Source organism: Drosophila sulfurigaster, chromosome X (genome assembly GCF_023558435.1).
Source record: "Drosophila sulfurigaster albostrigata strain 15112-1811.04 chromosome X, ASM2355843v2, whole genome shotgun sequence".
Taxonomy (NCBI): domain Eukaryota; kingdom Metazoa; phylum Arthropoda; class Insecta; order Diptera; family Drosophilidae; genus Drosophila; species Drosophila sulfurigaster.
In genome coordinates this window covers 21,024,820-21,047,762 of record NC_084885.1, presented here as the reverse complement: position 1 = coordinate 21,047,762, position 22,943 = coordinate 21,024,820, and the positions used below count along the sequence as shown (strand labels likewise).

General features: G+C 37.0%; 1 protein-coding gene across 1 annotated transcript in view; it reads right to left on the bottom strand.

Annotated features, from left to right (window-relative positions):
- LOC133849593 (innexin shaking-B) overlaps nucleotides 1-21,979 on the bottom strand; it is a 105,450-nt gene extending 83,471 nt beyond the window's left edge. The window contains exons 1-2 of the mRNA XM_062285777.1: nucleotides 21,905-21,979; nucleotides 2,234-3,433 (exon numbers count right to left, since the gene is read on the bottom strand). The gene's annotated coding sequence lies outside the window, so the exon portion shown is untranslated. The remainder of the gene's footprint in view (nucleotides 1-2,233; nucleotides 3,434-21,904) is intronic.
- Nucleotides 21,980-22,943: the final 964 nt, after the last annotated feature.

Here is a 22,943-nt window from a genome sequence, read left to right as displayed (position 1 = left end):
TTACTTTCTTAAAGTAAACTACATAAAAATAAAACAATTCACACAATTTCTAATGCTTTTTTTATTACTTTTCAAAAGGTTTTTAAGAGGTAGAATTAGAATTTCAAAAAGAAGCAGCAGAATTCCTATGCAACATTTTTTGTTGGTTTTTTTTTAGTTATTCTTAAAAGAGTTTGAATTTCTACTTGGAAAGTATATAGCGCAATTTGTAATCTAAATATTTCAGACACTTTCATTTAACTTTTAAGATGTTCTGCATTTCGAAAGTAAGCAGAACACTTTATTCTTGGTTATAATAAATTGCAACTAATTGATTGGTTTCCAAAAGTATTTAATATTAATGTTGGCAGCAAATCGAAATGGGAGTACTCAGTGGATATTTAGGAATTCATTTTTAGAGGCAGTGAGAGTGGGAGAAAGTGAAATTGAAAGTGAGAGTGGAAGAGAGGTTCGTTCGACATACCGTTTGGGCTTGACAATCTTTCGCTCGCTGTTGCGTATGGAGGCGTTGGGACCGTATCGCCCCAAGAGGGCGCTCTGCGATTGCGATATGCCACCGGCGGCACTGGCGCTGGCCGCTGTGATGGCAGCGATGCCGCTGCGGAGCGAGGTGCCTAGCTCGCGATGATGATGGTGGAAGGCGGCACCGATGGCCGACTGCGATTGGACAGCATAGTCGAGGCCGGGCAGCTCCAGCGATGCAATCGGATGGATGCGGGTCAGCGAGAGCGTGCTCTCGAGCACCGTGCTCAGAAGCGGTGCGCTGCGCAGGGATCTCAGACTGCCGCGGCGCGTTAAAGTATCTGATTTATACATTTAGATACAATTGCGGGTGGCCTGCCAATGGCAGATTTCTCTGGTGTCGTGTGGTGTGGTGCGTGGGGTGGGGCGGGGTTTTTGGGGAGCATGCACAACACACACACACACACACACAACACACACTTTAAAAAGGTATTACATATAATTCTCTTTTTGTTTTCTTCAACCCCGCCTTCGACTTCACTTCGAATCTGTTGTTGTTGTTGTTTTTTCTTTTATGAACAATTACGTGTTGGCGACTGTGTAAAAGTTGCAAGTCACGCGAACATCAAACATCGTGACCACTTGCGTTTTGTTAACGTAAAATGTTTGTACAAATCGCTTGTCGCCTGACTTCTACTATAACATATAGTACACACACACACATACGTAGAGTAAACAAAGTGTTTTGCATATGATTTGCATGAGATTTATTTTCTTTGCGATTGAAAGTCCGGGACAGAGAGTGGCAAGAAAAGTCGCTGCAATGTTCTGCGGCTAAGCTAAGTTGCAAATGTGTGATCTAAGTGCAGAGTGTGTGTTATGCTTGTGCCACATGGCTTGTGCCCCAATTTCATTGAACCCCAAATACATTGATGCTGTAATGAGTTATCTGAATGCTGCGACTTTCGAATGCGACAGCCAACCTTTTAAGAGATCGCAACACTCGACAGCTGCAAATCGAATACTTCAAACTATATTTTATGAATATAGAATCTCCCATCTTTATAATGAAGGCGAGTAAATGCAACTAGACACAACAGCCAGAATATTAATTAATTGCTATTTGTGACAACTACAAATAACGTGTTATAAGAATGTGTGTCATTGTTATGAACTTTTCAAAAGTAGATACAAATTACGAGAGTTGAAGAGTTCTCCATACACATACAAATATATGAAGAAACATTATCACAACAATGGAAAATATTCCTCGAATGATATTTTAGTTAATTTAAAGACAACTTCCTTCCTTCGTATTGTAATAAACAAAACTGAATATATACTAAATGTATTTATTTATTTAGTTAAATGAACTCCAATTTGGAATATAAAGCTTTTGGTTTACGGTTTTTCTAATATTCGTAAATGTAATTCATAAATTGTTAAAAAAAATGGTCAACAAATAATCCAAGTCAAGTCTGTTCAATATTTATGTATCTAAACTCAATGCATCGATGAGAATTGAAATATTTAATGTTCTATGTGCTGGGTTGTCATCAAATCTCTTTTTTTTTGTTATGTGAATGTAGTTTAATATACAGAGACATATATGAAGAGACACTATTGCAGCAAATATCCCGCAGTCTGAATTATGGACATGAAGGATTGTCGATTACTTATAGCTATGGTAAGTTTCTATATATAGAGAATGTATATATTTATAGATGTATATTGATATGGGCATGCAATATTAACTTGTTTCTAAACTCACTTGTATCAAATCTAAACAAACGATGATGACGTTGTTGATTATTATGATGGCAATGAGGGCATTGGCAGTGTTGAGGCGGCTGTTTGTTAGAGATTTATTGTAGTTGCTGTTGTTGTTGTTGTATTATTCTTATTGTTGCAGCCGCGATCGTTGATGTTATTGTCGTAGTTGCTGATGTTGTTGTTGCTGTTGCCACTGCTGCTACTGCTGCTACTGTTGTTGTTGTTGTTGTTGTTGTTGTTGTTGTTGGCTACAACACAGCCCGCAGCTTTCGCCGCTGCCTTCGCACCGTGGACACCGTTCACTTGATTCCAATAATATTGTTTGTTGATTGATGATTGAAATATATATTTTTGCCACACTGCACTACTTGATACTATATGCTATAGTATATATATATATATAAATAGATATATACTGAATGATGTCTGCTTGATAGTATTTACAGTTACAGTTATGTTATCGATTTGAACGATTATCAACGATTGATCAACAGATCTGACTAGCTGAATTTGATTGATTTTGATTGGTGCACTGACTGATACTGATATTTTTGTAGATACTGATTCTGATACTTGCGACTGCGATTGATACTGACTGACTGACTGACTGACTGATTGACTGCTGATTGACTGCTGACTGACTGACTGACTGACTGACTGCTGACTGGCTGGCTGACTGATTGAACCTACGAGATGTGAAGCTAAACGAATCAAATGGGAAGCCACTGGCTGTGCTGATGCTCGCAATCGCAAAGGCTGCTGTTGCTGTTGCTGTTGCGGATGTTGTTGTTATTGTTGTTGCTGTTGTTGTTGTTGTTGTTGTTGTTATTGCTCTCGCTGCTGTCGCTGTCACTGTCGATGCTATTACGGTTGCTGTTGCTGTTGCCAGCTCTGTCTCTGGCATTAGCGTCTTGTTGCCACCGAGTCCAATCCATGTTTACCATTTGCTCTGCAGCCTTCTCCACCCACGCACACCAACACACCGCACCGCGTGTATGTGCGTGTGTATTTCGTCTGCAATCGTTCTCAGTTATCGTCTTCAACTTCAATCTTTCAAACTAAACAAAAATGTACAAAAAAAATAACCTCGTCGCGGACACTTTGAACACGGCCGATTACACCGATATACACACACTCTTATCGATAACACACTTTCGATTGCGATTGCGATTTCAAATCCGTATCCGCATTTGATGCTCTGCAAAGAAGAAGAAAATACAGTTGGACATAAATTTCTGATTTGTATTATATATATAATAAATTAGAAAGAAATTAAATTGTTTATTATCCCATTTCGTAAAGACAATCTTCATCTACTACTTGAATAATTTCTCATTGTGATTATTCATATTTCAAATAGGTTCTCTTCATCTGCTTTCATATAATTGCATTTTAATTTGATAAATTAATACTATTGCTTTGCTCATACAATTTTATTTTCATTCATTTCATTTGCGTTCTCAGCTCTCTTCATCTCTACATCAGCGCTCCTTTGGGTAATACCCGATAAATATATGACAAAAAATTTCATTCATTTCTCCTGAGTGAACGACGTGCTCACATGCATATTGAATTCGTTTTATCTTCTTTCTTTCTCTTTTTTTTTTTGTTGTACATATTTTTTTCTGTGGTTTCGGTTTCGGTTTTGGTTTTGGTTTTGGTTTCGGCTTCGATTTGGGGTTTGACTGTGGATTTGGGATCTTGGGGTTTTCTTCGTTTCACGTGTTTTTTTTTTTTCGTATTTTGTATTTTGTTGGGTTTGGAGCTTACCCTCATTGCTTCCCTAATCCATTTAGATTGTCACTTTTGTGTGCGCTTACGTGCGTTTGATTGATGGATTCGCTTGTTTACCCGTCAGGCCACAACAAGGGGAAAACACACACCGCACAACACACACACGCACACACACACACACACACACACACACGTACGCAGAGATTTGAAAATAAGTAATAATCGTGATATATCATAATCCCTTAGTTTCAATTGCTTGCCGTCTGTCTCACGAATTCCAGGGATATCATTTCGCTGTGACAGTTTAAAGTTCTTTCGCTCCTTCGACATCAATTTGATGCATGCAACTTTCATGGCAATAAATTTAACCAAGAAACTTCGCTTGCTTTGGCTCTAACATATCACTCACACATACACACCTTCTCATTGTGGAGTGCCTTAAATTATTGACTGACATCATTATGCGACCAGCCGAAAAGAACAAAGTGGAAGTCGAAGTTGAAATGCTGAAGAACAACAGCAAACAACTTGCTGTAACTAACTGCAGTTGGTTTTATAAATATTAATAAGCTAAAGTGCTCCCCAGCACAATGACGAATTGCTGATTACCCTGCAAATTATTCATTTAAATAGCAAGGAAATTCGTGTGTTAACAATGACTGAAAGTATTTTCTTGAAATTTATTCATTTTTTTTCGTATTTATATCGTGACTTCAAATTTGTACAATTCTAACACTTAATTTGTTGAAACTAAATATTAATATAAATAAGTAAAAGTATTTATACAATCTCATATAGCTTATTTTGAAACAGCGTAGAATTTGTATAATAAAAAAAAGTACTTTAAGTAATACAAATATAAATATACATTTTTCAAATATATTGGAAATTTTTTTATACGTTTTAGAAAACAATGAAAAATAAAAGTTCAGTTGAAGAATTGAAATATAAAGATATCAAATTGACTTAAATTAAACAAGTTTTACTAAAGCTATTGGTGTATTTATTTTTTCTTCTTCAGCATTAAAATATCTCTAAAATTAGTTATTTATGAAAATCCTACTAACTAGGAGATTTTCTAGCTTTGCCTAACGATCTAGTATATTTTTGGGATGTTGAACTATTCAATATACCAAATCGGGTGTTTCACACACTTGACTTTAGCATTCTTACTTGATTTTGATATAAATTTATTTAAGTGCGAAAGTTGTAGCAACAGAGATTTGCATATCTAATATAAACAACAAATTTTGATCACAGAAGAATCACAAGCTTTTTACATAAATGATCGATGATGAGCTGTTTGCATTTTTCCAAAAATATTACAATTTATTTCAGATTTCTGGTATTTATTTTAATCCACCTAGTTATCAGTTAAGCATTATACAAGTGAAAAGATCTTTGCGAAGCAATTTTCAATTGAGCCCCAAAAAGTATGCTACGTTTTTTTTAACTTTCAACTTCGTTGCTTAAGTACAGAGATGCTCTTATGTTTGCCATGCTTGCTGGGTGTGAAGCACAAATACCCCACGTTTAGATTGCGTTGCAAGAGTATGCATAAATATACAGAGAAAAATCTGCTACATGCTACGTGGCTACGTGCAACGCATCTCGAAGTCAACCTACTCAACGTAAACGCCTCACACACACACACACGCACGCACATACACGCACGCATACAGTGAAAGGATATAAGCAAGAAACAGAAAAGCAAGGCAAAATAGCAAGAGCAAAAAAAAAAAAAAATGAAGTGAAATTTACTTTGACATATTTTTGTGCTTAGCAAAGCAAATACTTTCATTATTTTTGCTGTTGGCATTAAATTTCGTGCATTGTTGTTGTTCCTTCCACCAGCCGCTGGCTATGTGCTCTCATATCGCACACGCACACACACACGCACACACACACACACACACACACACACACACACACACACACACACACACACACACACACACACACACGCAGTGGAGGCCACTTGCCTCAGAGCTGCATTTGAGTGGCTCAAAACATTTGTGGTAGACGGGCAAACCAAAAACCAGATGCGAGGAGGCCCGAAGGATGTGGCATGTGGCATGTGGCATAAAGAAGGAGGCTGGATGGCCAACAACGTGGACAGCAGCAACGCTATTTTGTATACATATGTATATATACATATTTCGGCCAAGCAAGGCAAGATGAGAATATAGAAGCGTTATATCGTATTTTTGTGGACTAGCCAAAAGGGATACAAGAGACAGAGAGAGGGGAAGGGGAGACAGAGGAGAGCTGCTGCTGCTGCTGTGTCACGTTAGTTGTGGAATTTGTAATTTTTGCTCAAAACAATTTTATACGCCGGGCGCTTGGGAGACTGGAACTGATTGTAGATACGACACGCTCCTTTGACTCAGCGACGACCCAGCGACCAAGCGACCAACAGAGACCGACTCACTTTCTTTGTTGTGTCTGCTTATAGTGTGTGTGCTCTGTGTGTGTGCTTGCTCTGTGTATGTGTGTGTGTGTGTGTGTGTTCTCTGTGTGTGTGTAGAAGTGTGAGATTGTGTCGACGCGTCTTCTTTTCCGGAGTTCATGACACAATTTCAACAGCGTTACGCTCAAATAGACGTTTATTTATGTTACCGCCCTTCTCCCTCCCGCCTCCTCCAGCTATGTTCTCCCTCCTTATCCTCCTTCTCCTCCTTTCCTCCTTCCCTCTTGAACCATTGGCATTCCATGGCAGCAACATTTCATTCTTGCTAACTGTAGCAGATTGTAAACTTGAACAGTTTAGGTTTCTAATTTCATGCCCTGCATACTCCCTGCACTCAAATCGATTGCAAAGTCTATCTCCCTCTTTCTCTCTCTCTTTCTCTTTCTTTCTCTGTCTCCTCTCAACAATTGCAATTTCGCTTACATCTTCCACTTAATGGAAGCTCGACTTAAGCTGCATTATTGTAATACTTTAATAACCGATGAATTGTAGCTGTATTTTGCAGTGAAAGCTAAGATAGTTTAGAGTAAACTTGTGATTATGTTCAGGCTTCTTATGAATTTGTCAAATTTTTACAATCTGAAATCTTTAAATTTGTCTTTTAGAAATATTTTGAAAATCAAAGTTAACTAAATGCAGCAATGCATAAGAAATCTTAGAAGCAAATCATCTACAATTTACAATAAGCGAAATTTGCTATTTAAATTGAAAACTTAAAGCTATTTAAAATTATAAATAAACAATATGTGAATAAATTTCAAATTGAAGCAAAACTGTTTAAGGATTATATTTAATTGATAACCTAGAGTGATTTTAAATAATAAAGAATTCCAAGAATGAAGATATTTATGATTATTTATAATGAAGTATTTTAATTTCTATTGAATTTCCTTACATTGAAAATTTATTTAGATTTTATAAATGTGTTTTAAATTTATTATAATTTGATTCGATTTGATTGATTGGAAGCCATATAGATAAATTAATCTGTTCTCTAACGTACTTTAACTGTATTTAGTTTAACATATTTTAACATATGTTTCTTTTTCTAACTTATTTCTTAAATTTATTAAACTAGCCTTTTTCTTAACAAAAGGAAGGCAACTGAATTGGTTTTAGACATTGATGAAATATCAAATATTAATATTTATCGAACCCTATTTCAATTCTTATTCTCTTTTTATGCTCTTATTAATTGGAATCAATCGCAAGAACTTCGTTTTGTTTTTGTTTTTTACAACTGTTTTTATTTACTCATAATTAGAGGAGAGCTGAGATTGGGGACGCATTTAGTGGACTAACATCTGATTAAAACAAATCTCACGATTCCATGACAATTCTCTTTCCCTCCCAATTAGAGAGGAAGAGTCATGCATGGTTTATTCACAGTCAGCTAATTGTTTGTCCATTCGTACTTAGAAGAGGGGTAAGGATGTGGAAGGAAGGGATAGAGGAGGAGTTGCGATTTGTCATGTCAAGCGACGTCATTAGAGGAACATCGTCATCAATATACGGTTACATGATTTTGGGTTGTACTTCTAGTGATACCGAGTACTTTATTATGTTGAGCTTCAAGTTATTGCTCTTGTTCCACTTCTTCTTGTTGCTATTGTTGTTATTATTGTTATTGTTATTGTTGTTGTAGTTGCTTTCATGGGGCCATATAAAAAGGGAAAACCGAAACTTTTGGCCGCTCGTAAATTTTGCGAAATAAAATGGCAATAAAACAAGGCATATTCTTATGCTCTTGTGTTTTTCGTACATTCGGCAATTATTTGATTACTTCAGCCCGAAAATTTATTAGCTAAACAAACATTGAAATTCACACACACACACACACACACCCACACACACATAAGTTTTGTTGAGTGTTGAGGCACGTTTCGTTGCCACAGCGGAAAACACAACTGAACCCATTTTGATATCAGGCAACAAAAGAGCGAAGTGAAGTGAAGTGAAGAGTGCGAAAGAGGAGAACATATTTTGGGGTTCAACAGTCTTTGCAAATATTGAATTAATCAAATTTTGTTTTTCAAGTTTAATTATTCGTGCGGTTATTTGCCAAATCTTTGCCAAACACAATCTAAATATGTGACTGTTTGAGTGTTTGCAATGTGCTGCATAACAGTTTATGATGCGTCAAGTTGCAAAAGAATTGCAGTTGACAGCAACTAAGTGTTTTCAATAATGTGTGTTACCATATTTGCTTTATAGTTTAATTGAATATAACGAAAAACTCATATACTATGTAAACTAAACCCTTTAATTGTATTTTTCTATAGTTTAACTTTAATTATATTGCACTGAACTGTCAGATGTGCATCTGGCCATCCTACAATAGATATCGATATATATTTTGTACGTTTTCAGTCTCTTTTAAGTTCATAATACACTTTATATGCTCAATATTACATCAATAAAACTTTGAATAAACCAAATTACATCATGAACTTGAAACGTTAATAAAATATTCCACACACTCTTGATTAAAAAAACGATAAAAAAAACATTTTCTGCAATATAAATTCTTTACATATTCAAACATGAACACGAAGACACATGGAAGAGGGATTCTATAAGCTAGAAAGCATATGAAACCCAGTATTTTTAGAAATAAACGTCAGCTCTCATATATAATTCATACAACTAGTTGCTTCTATACAATGTACATTTAATTTCTTTATTTATAAGTTATTTCTTTGATGTTAACTTGTTACTATATTGTAACCAAATTTTCAGGAATCATAAATACTTTAGTTGATATCCTATGTACAAAAAAACGTAGACAGAAATAGACGTGGCAAAAGTTTGAAGCAAACTCGAAATATCTTGCTGAATGTTGAATGAAAATATAAATTTTTGCTGCATACTTTGAGGAGCACATTTATTTATCTCTAAATCCTGCTTGCTATAAAGTATCAATAAATGCATTTAATGGAAAAAGAACTTGTAACACTAAAAGTGTTTTGTTTTTGAAAAGTTGTAGCCACGTTTTGTCATGTTTAATGTATTCAACTGACAAATAGTTGGCAGTTAAACAACAATGACAATCAATGAAAGAACTCTTAGCTTTCCAATCAATCTTGATAATTAAATAGAAATTTCTCAGAGTTGAAGCCACTTCTCTGGCATGTGTCTTAAACAACAATTACATTCAATAATAATAAACGTACAAAAAGCAAAGCAAAGCACATTAAATTTAGCAGTTTGTCAGCAAATCGAATGCAAAAGGTATTCACTGATATATATCAAAATAGAGTTACTTAAGCATGTATTTGCAGCTGATTAATGATGTCGAAGGCAGACACAGACACAGACACAGAGAGTGACAGGGAAATGATATGTCGAAATGTAGTATGACTATCTGTTAAACTTATAATGATATGGCAAATCAGAGCAGAGGCTGGTTAATTTGATTGGCAAGCTGTTTGCGCTATCATTCACTCAGCTATTCACTCCAGTTAAGCCTGTCATCGAAAATGGAATGAGAAACTAAACTCAGTTTCTTACTTTTCCTTCCCCTCTCTCTCTCTCTCTCTCTCTCTCTCTCTCTCTCTCTCTCTCTGACAATATGTTTTTAAAGTTGTCGAAATTGAAAAGCGTGCATAATGCGATTTCAATAGGCATATGCGTTTATCATATTAAAATACAATTTGCAGCATTAAAGGCAAAGCCGAAGTCAGCATAAAAATCAAACGAATTGTCAAAACCCTTCACAAGTAGTTTTGGCCCAAAAGCAGATTAGGCTCAGGCAAAATCATCAACACATCATCAAGGACAGATGCGGATAAGAGAGTGGGATGAGGAGTGAGGGGTGAGCGGTGAGGGGGTTCAACAACAATGAAATACACACTTGCTAAGACAGCCACAGAGCCGAATTGAATCAATAAAATTCAAATTAGTTTTGGGTAATCATTGCTCCAAGTGAAAGAGAGAGAGAACAGAGTAGAGAACAACAAAGTTCGGGTTCGCACTTTTCTCGCTGCCATTGTTGTTCGACCAGGCGTTCAATCATTTATCCATTTCAGCGGTCGGCAAACCAAAATAACACAAAAAAACACAAGAAAAAGGGATCCAAATTGATACAACACCAAAGTTTGGCCAAAAAGTGTTTGCTGGCCTAATCCACTTGAGCAGCAAGTGAAACAAAAGGAAACCCCAAGCACCTCACAGACATCGAAGTCTGTGCAGACATCGACTTTCGTCTGCAGTCGATGTCGATGCTGAAGTCGACGAAGTCTGGAAGCTCACTCAGATTCTTGTCTAGGCAAATCAAATCAGAATCAAGTAATTTTCCCATGATTCCCAACGTTTGACCGCAAGCTCAATTAAATTACCAACTGCAGAAAGAACAACGATTCTCGACGTTCTCTCCGCACACCGAATCGCGTATACTCTTTCACTTTGCTTTCATCTCTCATCTTTGTGACGGGGGCCAAATTCGATTGGGAAATATTTATGCCCTTGATTCTTGTGGCTTGGAAAGGGGAGCGAAAAGAAAGAAAGGAATGCTGAATGAAATCCCCAAATGGGTGCTATGGATTTGTGGCACATTAGTGAAGCAAGCGCTGCCAATCCACTTCTTCTTCTTCTTCTTCTTCTTCTTCTTCTTCTTCTTCTTCTTCTTCTTCTGCTACTTCTTCTTCTGCTACTTCTTGTGCATTGCTTTTGCTCCTTTGGCAATCATCCTTCAACTCAATTCAGCGCCCTGACGCTTCGTTGGGTTTTCGCCGATTTGCATTTCCCTTAGGAGCCTTGGCAACAGTAACCAAGCTGCCCTCTCTCCGTCTCTCTCTTAAGCTCTCTCCCGTTCTTTCTCTCACTCTGTATTGCTTTGCCATATAAGCATATCCATCCCTTCCTTGGCTGCTTTTGTGGGTCATGCTTGGCGGCTAAGGCGTTAAGTGTCTTGGATTTATTATTAGATTTGTCTTTGTGTATGCTGATGTGTGTGTGTGCGTAAGTGTGTGTGTGTGAGTGTGCGTGTGTGTGTGTGAAAGGATGTATGTTTGGCGCCTTCTCTTGTTGTTGTTGTTTTTGGCTGGCAAATCTCAACAACTTGGTGGCAAGCTTTGCTTAAAGCTTGATCCGCTCATCCTGCTCATCACACTTGCTCCCCTCCCCACCCCCTTTCCCCACCACTTCTTCTCCTTCCCTCTTCCTCGACAGCCTCTTGTGCTAATGTGGTTTGTTAGTTTTTGGCTGCCATTAAAAGGCTTTGCTATGGGATTTGTGTACGTGTTGAAACTAACAAAGTTTTTGTTGTCCTCCTCCATTTCTCTCTGGCCACTCGCTCTCCCTCTCACCATTGTCCTGCATGTCCTGCCTCAGTCTCAGCCTCAGCCGCATATTGGCAGGCAGCTGGATAATAATCAATTTAGGTGAAATTTGAGCAAAACAGCTTAAAGCCATAAAACGTTTCGTTTTGCCTAATATCTATCGTCGTCTTCCTTCTGCCATTGCCTTTGCCTTTGCCTTTGCTTCTTGTTCGGCAAAACCGATTATGTGCATCTTAAGAGCCACAAATTTGCCATCTACGTTTTATGGCCCAACAACGCAGACTTCAATCAGGGCCAACAGAGAAGGGCACTGAGGGGAAAGAGGAAGACAGCGCCTGTCAGCAAGTGTTTACTATTTAAGGACACAAATAAGCCTTAAAGGATATTCGAATTGCATTTTGTTTGCTACGAATTATCTATTTATTACTGTGCTAATTGCTTGTAAAATTTGATTTTTCTTTCTCCTTTTGCTTTACAGTTATTAATTCAATTGCAATATTCGATGAAGAACTTGATGCTGAACTTTTCAAAATTGCTTCAATTTCGGGCAGCAAAACAAATTGCAAAAGCTGCTCTTGAAACTTGACAAAGGGCATTTTATGAAAGAGATGAAATAATATTTGAGATGTTGTCAACACTGCGCGACTTGAAGATACCCTTTTAGTAAACGTTTTTATTTTGTGATTATACGATTTTCAAGTCAACTTTTAAAAACTAAATCCATTGTAATTATGAATCATTGTAAAATTCTCAAAATATATTTTAATTTAAATTCTTTTATTTATTTTCTTTAGTATTCAAGTCATGGTCATAAAACTGTTGCCACTAATTTTGAAATACTTTACTTTATACGTTTTTAAGCTATGATTATGAAATAACTTTTAATGGTTCAATTACTTAACAAATAAATCCAATCTAAAACAAAAAAATTTTTTCAATATATTTGCAAACTTATCAAATTATTATTTATTGAATTTAAAGTTTTGAACTATGATTATAAAATAATAAAGAGAATTTTTAAGCATTCAATGAATTTCAATAATGAATCTAAAACAATATTTATACGCTGCATCAAAAGCATTTTCTTTTATGGACCTTCCATGCTCTATTTGCAAATTTTCCAGGGTATTGCGAACCTTAAGCCTTTCTTGCTTGGATGAGATGAAGGCATTTGAAGATTTGTAATGACAAAATGGCTTTTGATGCTCTCTCCCTCTCTCTCTCTCTCTCTCTCTCGCCCAATTCATCCGTCAGCTGCTGTGCCTTCCCCTTTCCCCTTCCCCGCGTCGCATGTCATTGTTTGTTCTTGTTTTTGCTTTTTTTTCGGTACCGGTTTATTTTTATAGTTATTACACTTTGCTTTTGTGCAATGCGTTTGCTGTAGTTGTTGCTGTTGTTGTTTCGTGGTTCTTGGGTTGTCTTTATTGTGTCACGCTGCCGCTTCAACTTTTGCCTCAGTGCTTGTCCCGTTCACTCTCATCTCTCCCCCACCACCTCTGCCCCCCCATCGCACTTACACTTGGCGTCTCATCCCAAAAGCACCTTATTGTTCTCGTGCCGCCATCTCGCTCTCGCCTCCAGCTGCTGCTGTTCCCCTCTCGCTCTTACACAGACTCGACATCAGCATCAGTTTTTTTTCTCCTCCTTCTTTCCACTTCTTTCTGTTTGCGGTTTTTTCTGCTCTTGTCGTCGTCGCTGTTGTTGTTGCTGTTGTTGTTGCTGCTGTGTTCTGTATTCGTTGTTGCTGCTTTTATGTGCTCTCAGTTTTAAAAGGATTAGGCTGTCGTTAGATTTTTGTTGTCCCGCATTGCCTTCCCCCTCTCTCTCTCTCTCTCTCTCTTTCACTCGTTTGGCTGCTCTCCAACTGTCCAACGCAATATGACTTGGCCTCAGACGATGACGATGACGATGAGGATGAGGATGACGACGATGACGACGATGTCGACGTCTAAATTCCATGGTAAGGCAGCATCGTCTCGACTCTCAGCATCGATTATCCATAAAATGCTGCAGTCGTCCCAAGTGCCGCAAATGGTCACAACAACAACAGCAACAGCAGAAGCAAAAGAAGAAGGAGAGGAGGAGCAACACAAGCAGAAACATGAAGCAGAGAGAGAGAGAGAGTGAGAGAGAGGGAGCAGAGAAGCAACAGCAGGCTCTGGATATATTTTAAAACCATAGCTGAAGGCTTGAACAAATGTTGAATGGATTGAAATCGGTGAATCGGTGAATGGATTTATGGCAAATGTTGAATGCTGAATGCCAAATGAAGTGGCCTGCAGTCAAATGCGAACGCACTCATATCCATGAGTCTTTGCCTGACAAACGAATCAACGAAGCATTCAAAGTCATTTTGGGGACCAACTCAAGATTTGCCATCGCTTTGCTGATATGCGTCACACAAAATTTAAAGTACAATTTAAGAAAGACTCTATGCTTAGATTTAGCATGAATAACTTAATAAACCAAAATGAAATTAAATTTAAATAAACAAAGTTGAAAATAATATCAATTTTAATTTTTATCTTGGTTAGTTGATGTTATAAACTTCAAAGATTTGCTTTTTATATATCATCAAGTTAACCTTTAATGCAATTCAAAATTAATTACCATCATAGGTTATATAATTTGTGAAATGTTTTAAGCGAAACCATTATTGAAAGTGTTGCTATTTCTAATATTGCTTATAAATTTGAATATTTCATCAAACAAACAAGTTAATACTAAGGTGTATACTTAATTAAATGATATTTTAAACGTTGTTGCTATATTTATTCTTCTTTTAAGTTTAAATCTTTTAGGGTAAAAAACATGTTAATATAAAAACGAATATATAAAGAAGATAACTTAGCGATCCTATCATGATCTTCTGCTTTTCTTCCTCACTTTTTTTATATTTATAAACCAACTACCCATAAAGAAGAATGTAAAATTGTTCCACATTTTCAAGAAATACTTTTGTTTGGTAAAAAAGGCCTTCCGCAATAAGGTTTTGGCTTTGGTTGACAATTTGGTATGTTTAGTGCTCTTTGGTATATTTTTAATGTAATATTATATGAATATACCAGATTATGTATGTGGTATATTTAATACATTTTGAATATGACCGTATTTTAATGGTATATTCGGTATATTTTAAGAATAATACCGCAATGTTTTGCTTTTATTTAAAATGACTAGCGGGTATCTTAAAGTCGAGCACTCTCAACTGTAGCTTACTTATTTTCTTCTTGTGAAATTATTCTAATTCACGTTAAACATTTTAACTTAATCAACCGGATGACAATATAATGGAAATTATAAAAATGCTTAAGCTTTACAAGATTTTCTATTTTATTCTGAAATTTTCTTTAATCGAAACTTTGCTATAAAGATAATAGATTCATTTACTATTTTTGTATGAATATGTATATAATATTTGTGCATTTCTATATATATTTCAGACTCAACTGAATTTCAAGAGTCTATAGTTGCTTCCCAAATAGTGTGTTAGTATAGCAAAAAAGAAAAGAAATGGCATCGTTATAGTAAAAGGCGAGCTAAGCATTAAAGTTCTCGAATCTTTGCGTATGCAAGAACAACTTGGAAATTGCGCCGAGTTATTTAACTTTGCAGGTAATCTGCGAGGAGCGTTGTCAACGCTCGAGCAATTCATAAGAAACTCAAACAGAGGGCGACAAGTTGAACAGAATACGGAATAAAACAGAAAAAAAACACAACACAACACAGAATGAAGAATAACAAAAATATATATAATAAAAAGAAACGAAGGGAAAACAAACTGAAAGTGCTGCAAAATCAACACAACACACACACATACACACGCACACAATGTGCAGGGGAAGGGGGAGAAGTCAAAAGGTGGACAGCCGGACCTGAGGCGCAGTTTCAAGAGAAGGAGGACCAAGCAACAGACTCACTTCAATTTGAAGCGAAAGGAACAAAAAACCAAACCGAACCCAAAGACAAAAGTGCAATAAACCTGCGTGCGTCAGAATGAAGAGAGAGAGAGAGAGAGAGAGAGAGAGAGATAGCGTGGGAAGGGTTAAAAAGGGAGGCGGGTGAGAGGTTAAGAGAAGGGGTTTTTAAAAAGCATATTTTGCCCTCAACTCGGTTTTTACTTTTTTTTTGAAAAAGGGTTAGAAGCACATAAAAATGTGGCCGGTGTTGTTGGCGATAAAAAAATGTAAAATGTTAAGGGCAGCTGGCCAAGTGACAGTTAAAAAGAGACAGCGAGAGAGAGAGAGAGAGAGAGAATAAAAAGTAAAGTGAGGCTGTTGAATTGTAGCATATTGTGTGTCGCTGCTCGTTTTGTGGCCTGTATTTTGGGGTCGCCTCTTATCGGCCATCTCTCAGCCGTGGTCAGGTTAAAGCGGCTGGATTAGCGCCAGGTGCCAGTGAGACCCCTTCCACCTCACTCCCCCCCCCCCAAAAAAAAAGGAGTATATAAAGAAAACGGTTAATATGCATTTAAATTCATAATTTTCAAATATGTTTTAAATCTAATTTCGGTATCGCCTTTCAAATTGAACGCGACCCTTTTCGCGTGTCACACACACATACGTGAATATACCAACACACTCTCACACACACACACATACACATTCAACTCACTTACACACTCAACAACTCAGTGAGTAACAATTAGTCTGCCCTTCGCTTCCTCCTAGACATGACTCGTCTGATTTCTCTCCCCTTTTTGAGGGGAATTTTTCGGCCAGGCCAAAACATTTATTGCCCCAATGGCCATGGATGAAACGTGCGTGTGTGAATTATAAACTATTGTTTACACAAAGCGATAGTCCTTCTTGCCCAGAGAGTGACTGCCGCCGCATGCTTCATTAAATTATGCTTTATTAGCCTTACGGGAGTTGAATATGAAGTAGTGTCAGCTCGCTCATAAAACTCGCCATATGCTAGCGTATAGCGTAGAGAGTGGGTAGAAACGAAGAAGGAGGGGAAAGTGAAGGGGAAAGTGAAGAGGGGGTAAAGGGTTGTAACGAGAAATTTATGTTTTTTGTCAAGTGATAAAATTTTTCGCTTACATACGCAGTTAACGGCGGCCAAAAGGATCGCACATAATTTGTGACTATAAATTGAAAATTCAATTTCTTCAAGTCTTTTGATAGAGCACATACACACACAGACACACAGACACACACTCACACACACACACACACTTGCACACCTGCTGTGTAACTACTCCTGCTCGCCTTTTTCTGAGTTTACGATTTGTTTGGGTTCGCAATTTTTGCCGACCCTTTTCGCTTTTCTCTTCACTCTCTTCTCTCATTTGATTTTTTGTTGGTTGGTCCTTTGTCTTATGCGTCCTTGTGAATTTCACTTGGTTTGTTTAGGTCATATAACATAGCACGTGATGTGGCCCCATTGTTGCTTTTGCTTTTGCTGCGGGCTGATAATTGGCGCCAGTGAAATGCAAATTGATCATTTTCAGCCGTCTCTCTAATTAGTCAAAGTGCCAGGCAGCTCTGAGCTGTGAGCCAAAGGGCTAAATAAACAAAGTCCAACTACGACAACAAATGATGTTTGGGGACTCGACTTGCGACTCGGACTGATTAGCAGCAAGTGCAAAGTCCAAAGGCCAAAAGCGAGGCGCCTGAAGCAGCTTTTTGCGTAGATAAACACGCGCCCGCATAAAACACAATATACACACACACACACACACACACACATACTCACACACATTTGATTTGCATTTATGCAGCGGCATCAAAAGATTTTCTGCTGACAGCATCGAGCTCTCTTTTCACCCTTCAGCAAAAGCAAAATGAAAGAAAAATTCACTCTGGATACTTTGTCTCCTTCTCTCGATTGATTTGGCTTGATTGATGCAACCCAAAATAGGCTCTTCATCTATGCCACCTTAAGGCTAAAGAAAAAAAAAAAAACGAAAACTGCTGACAGCTAGAAATATGCAGAACGTAAGTGGATTTGCAGCCCCTTCTCCCGTCTTCCCTTCTCCCTCGCTCAGTCTCTCTCTCTCTCTCTCTCGCTCTGATCACATTTATCGCCAACAAGCACTTGCCTGCCAAGCGTTGACTTTTTCCTTCTTTTTTTTAATTAGACTCACATTGTTAAAGGTTACCTTGATGCAGATATGGTGGAGGAGGAGCAGCAGGAGGAGGAGGAGGAGAAGGTGAAGAAGAACCGAACTCAATGCATCATCGACAGTGACATTGCTCTAGTAACAAGAGTAAACGGCGATATCTGCACAACCTGAAGTGGCCACTCGAGTGAAAGTAAAATGCATAGACAATAGAGACCTTGTCTCCTGTTTCAACTGCTATTCAGAGATCCCTCTTCAGATTACCTCCACCTTCCTCACTCAAGTGGCTACTAAAAAATGCTAATTCGATGCACTGCAATGTGTGCGACGACGACGACGATGATTCGCAGTTGGAAGTCAATTCGATTATGAATTTGATTCAGCTCAAAAAATGAGCACGCCTTGAAAATGCGTCTATTGAATGCTCAGATATCGTTTCGCAGTAAACTGATTTTATAAAATATGATAAATATAATAAAAAAAAAAACAAACTCTTTTGAATGCAGAAATGCAGAAGACCTCAAAGAGCTTTAACTTACTCTTGTAAGTATTAAACTTTATATTTAGCTGATTAAATTAGCTTCATCTACATAATGTTTGATTTATTTATGCATTTTCTTTTTATTAAAAATGCTATTAAATGTGCACGCTACTCATCAAAGAACTGCAGTCAATCGCAGTGCCCTTAAAAGTACGCTATCTTTTTTCCATTGACCAAATGAGAACATTTCATAATCAGTTCTGGGCTTTGATTTCATTGCATCAATTCATGAAAAATATCTAATAATTTAAGTAAAATATATTTAAATTGAGAATGATTTATGAATAAAGCGAATAAAATATTTCAAAGTGCTTCTATTAATCTCAGTTTACTTGTGGCCCATAAAGTATGCTATGTTTTTTTATTCGCAAAGTCAAGTTGTAATTATTGATGTTATTTCATTGCATTAATATATACAAAATACATACATTAAATTTTGTAAATAAATTATGCTTATTAAAAATTGATTTCAATCTTGAGTAAAAAAAAAAATGAAATTGATTTCATTGCATAAATCTTTACCAAATACATCCAACTTTTTAAAAAAAATATTTCTATTGGAAATATCTCAAAATATCTCTTAGAATAGTCCTCAGTATTCAAGTGCCCTGAAAAGTATGCTATATTTTTTATATTGTTTATTCTGTATATTTTATTTAAGCTGTTTAAAGTATTGACTATTAGTTCTAAGTATTTTTGACTGCTTTGCCTTTTCAATGATTCCTACTACTTAAATCATCTAAGTTAATTCATTAATTTGTATTTTAGTTCTCGTGTTTTTTTATACTTTATTGAACTGATTCTCCACAAACGTTTTCTATTAAATTTTTGGCAGAAGTCAAAACAAATCTCAACAATATATCGAATAACAAAATAATGTAGAATGTCGAATTTATCGGTAATGGAAGTGAATTTAATTCGCTGCCCCGCGAAGTATGCAATAATTTCGACATATGTTCTTTATGGTTTGAGAACAACTCTATTACCATTAATTGAAACTTAAGCAGGCCGTTAGCTTTGCTTTGCTTTGCAGCGAGCTCATAAAACACACACACTCAAACACACACACACACACACACACACACACACACACACACGCACACACATACATACGCACTGTGGCTGCGGAATGTTGAATCTGAGCCGAATATTCGAAGAGTCGACATTAGCATGTATTTTTATCATTTATATGCATGGCAGGCGGCGGCACATGAAAGTCAGTTTTATGTGATACACGCTCCCATTCCACACACACACTCCACACACACACACACACACACACACACTCGCAGTCAGACTGTATTAAAGTTTGTCGAATGAATGATTTCTGAATACGCTACTCGAATAACACTTCACATCAGTGCCCAATAATTTCGGCATTGAGCACACAAATAGTTCAATTGAATAGACTAATTTTAATACAGTACAAGATCTTGGAGGTAATGATTAAAAAAAGAATAAAAATAAAGACGAAAATTTTATATAAAGTAAAGCTGTATTAAGCATTCTTCATTCGATTTATTGCTTTTTTTTTACTCTTAGTAAATCATTAATTGCAACTCTCTTCACGGAGTGATTCAAATTACTGAATAAAGTTATTCTTACAATTTTGAGCAGTGAACTAGTTCATTTGAACTTGTTCTTTAAATATTCTATATATAAAACAATAGCAATACAAATTGGATGGAGCTAAACTGGTTTACTTCTCACTATCAAAAGAAATGAAGAACTGAACTTAACTGAATTAAATTAAAAATCAATAATAAACAATCTAAAATGCAAAACTGAACCACTATACAATAAAAATAAGATCAAGCTGAACTAGTTCTCTTCGTTTCCCTTATTAAAAAGCAAATTTTTGTTCGTCACCAAGCTTATCACTTAGCTATTGTACCCGATGTATTTTTGGCCCAAGCTTTAAAGCATTTACGAATTGCCGAATTGCAGCTCTGAGCTCTCCACTCAACTCGGCTCAGTTCAGCTCAGCTCAGCTCAGCTCACATCTCAGCTGGATTTGCCTTACGACCGCTGCGTCGCATCGCATCGCATCGCGTCGTGTGTCGATGTTTCAACTTGTGTCGGTCTTCTTATGTCCGTGTCCGTGTCCGTCTCTCTGTCCGTCTCTCTGTCCATGCTCGTATTCGCATCCGTGTTGCCCGTCCATATCCGGCGGCTGGCGTGACGTAATAGATTTAACGCGACCATAAGCATTCATAAAACATTCTTGCGCGTAACTCACATAATTTCGTAATCTCACATGTTCTTTCATTAAATAATTCATTTAATTTGATTTCGGTTTCGCTGCCAGCTTCCTCCACATATTGATTAGATGGAACACACACACCCGCATACATATGGTATATATAGTATATATATATACCATACTATGATTGTGTCCGTTCAGGCCAATGGCTTTTATGCGCGCACCATCGAAATTTATTTGCAGCACATTAAATGAAAAAATATACTCGTCTAAACGAACTCAGCATGTGAAATGATCTAATGAAGAGAGAGTGGAGTGCGGAGTGTGGAGGGGTGTGGAGTGGTGTGGAGTGGACCACAACAAACAACAGCAAACACACACTTACTCATGCTATGCGATAAAAAGACAGCAAAAACAAGTAAGAAAGCTATAGTAGAGAGTGCTCGACTCTGAGATACCTGCTATCCATTTTGAATAACGATAGAACTGTGCGGTATTACACCTAAAATATACCAAATTTCACAGAAATACTGAAAATATACCGAAATCTATATTTGATATATTGATAAGGTACTACATTCGAAATATACCATAGGGTGCAAAACAGTGTGGTATTAAACTAAATATATACCAAATTAATATACCGCAAAAATACTAAATTATGCCAAATGATATAATTGGTATATTGATAAAGTAATTCATTAAAGATATATCACAGAGTGCAAATATACCAAATAAGTATATCGTAATAATACTAAATTTATACCAAATGATATAATTGGTATATTGATATTGTAATTTATTAAAGATATACCACAGAGTGCAAAACAGTGTGGTATTAATTTTAAAATATACCAAATAAGTATATCGTAATAATACTAAATATATACCGAATGCTATATTTGATATATTAATATAGTACTACACTCAAAATATACCATAGAGTGTAAAATATAGCAGATTGTCAGCCAAAGCTCATACAAAAGAACTTCTTAAATAACTTCTACGACATGGCTATATCGTCTATATAGAATATATATACTTTATGGGATCGGAGATGCCTTCTTTTGCCTGTTAAATACACTTCCTGCAGCAACAAACTTATAATACCCTTCTATCCTATGGGTAGCGAGTATAAAAATGAGAGAGAGCGAAAAGACGGTATTAGATATTACTTTTAAGGCACAACGAACAACGAACAACGATGGCACCCCATAAAGTGCACATAAATAACTGCTGATGTGCTCGCAATTTCGATATCGGGTTTCATTTATCCAACACTTGAATGTTTTTTGCCCTCCAATCGCATAATAAAACACACACAGAGACACAAAATAGAGTTACTATTTGCCAAGGCAACAAACTTAGTACTTACTTATTAGCGCCATCTATTGGCCAGTGGCGTGCACTTTTCCAAGGGTTGTCGCTGTTTTTATCAGCTGCTGTAATTAAAAAATGAAGAAAACGCGGTGATTATTATTTATAAACATCCGCAAAGCTAAAGCTAATATTAAAGTTAAAGTTGATATTGAAGTATTGAAGTTAAAAAGTGACGCACATAAAAGTTAATGAAATGTATTTAGTAAATCTCAGCAGAGGCTCAAGAGTTGAATACCAAATGGTGTCTGGCACTTTAGTCTTTTCCCTCTCGCTCACTCCTTCTCCTCCTTCTCCCTCTCAACTCTTCTCATAGATGCGCCATAGACTCTGGCAAATGTCTAGCATGTTAATTCCGCATTATTCTTTTCAATTTGCGCAAACATCTGAGCAGCCTCTTCAACTTCCCCCTTCGCTCTCTCTCTCGCTCTCGCTCAACAATGGATGGAATACAAGATTATCCAAGACGTTGCTGCCGCAGTCTGGCTTCACTCTTTTGCCACTTGGCTTGCCCCCGTTCATCTTTGAAAGTTTATGCAAGATATGCTCAAAAATTCAGAGAAAAAAGAAACCCAACGAAACTAAACTTGGCGCATTTAAATGTTCAGCATGAGGCATGCACTTTGATGCCTGATGGCTAAGGCTGCAAGGGGTTAAGTATATACTATATAGAAGAGAAAAATGGCTAGCTGCGAAAACTTTTAACAACGTGCCATGCGGCGAAAAGGGGGCGTGGCATGCAGCCAGCTGCCGTCTGGCTGGTCGAGCAATGCTTTTGGCCCAGTTTTTGGCGTTACACGTTTTGTTTCTCAACCAAATCAGTTTTCATCTTTTGCATCTCCTCCGCAAAATAAAAAAGCGGCGAAGGAATGTCTGCCTAATTCAAGAATAGTTGCGGCCACGCCCACACCTCCTACGGCCACGGATTGAACAATGATTGGCTCAAGTATTTGTGGCATGGAAAACTTGAGGCATGCTGACAATTTTCTTACTTTGTCTTGCGAGTAACAACAACGGAATTTGATTATGCCACAATA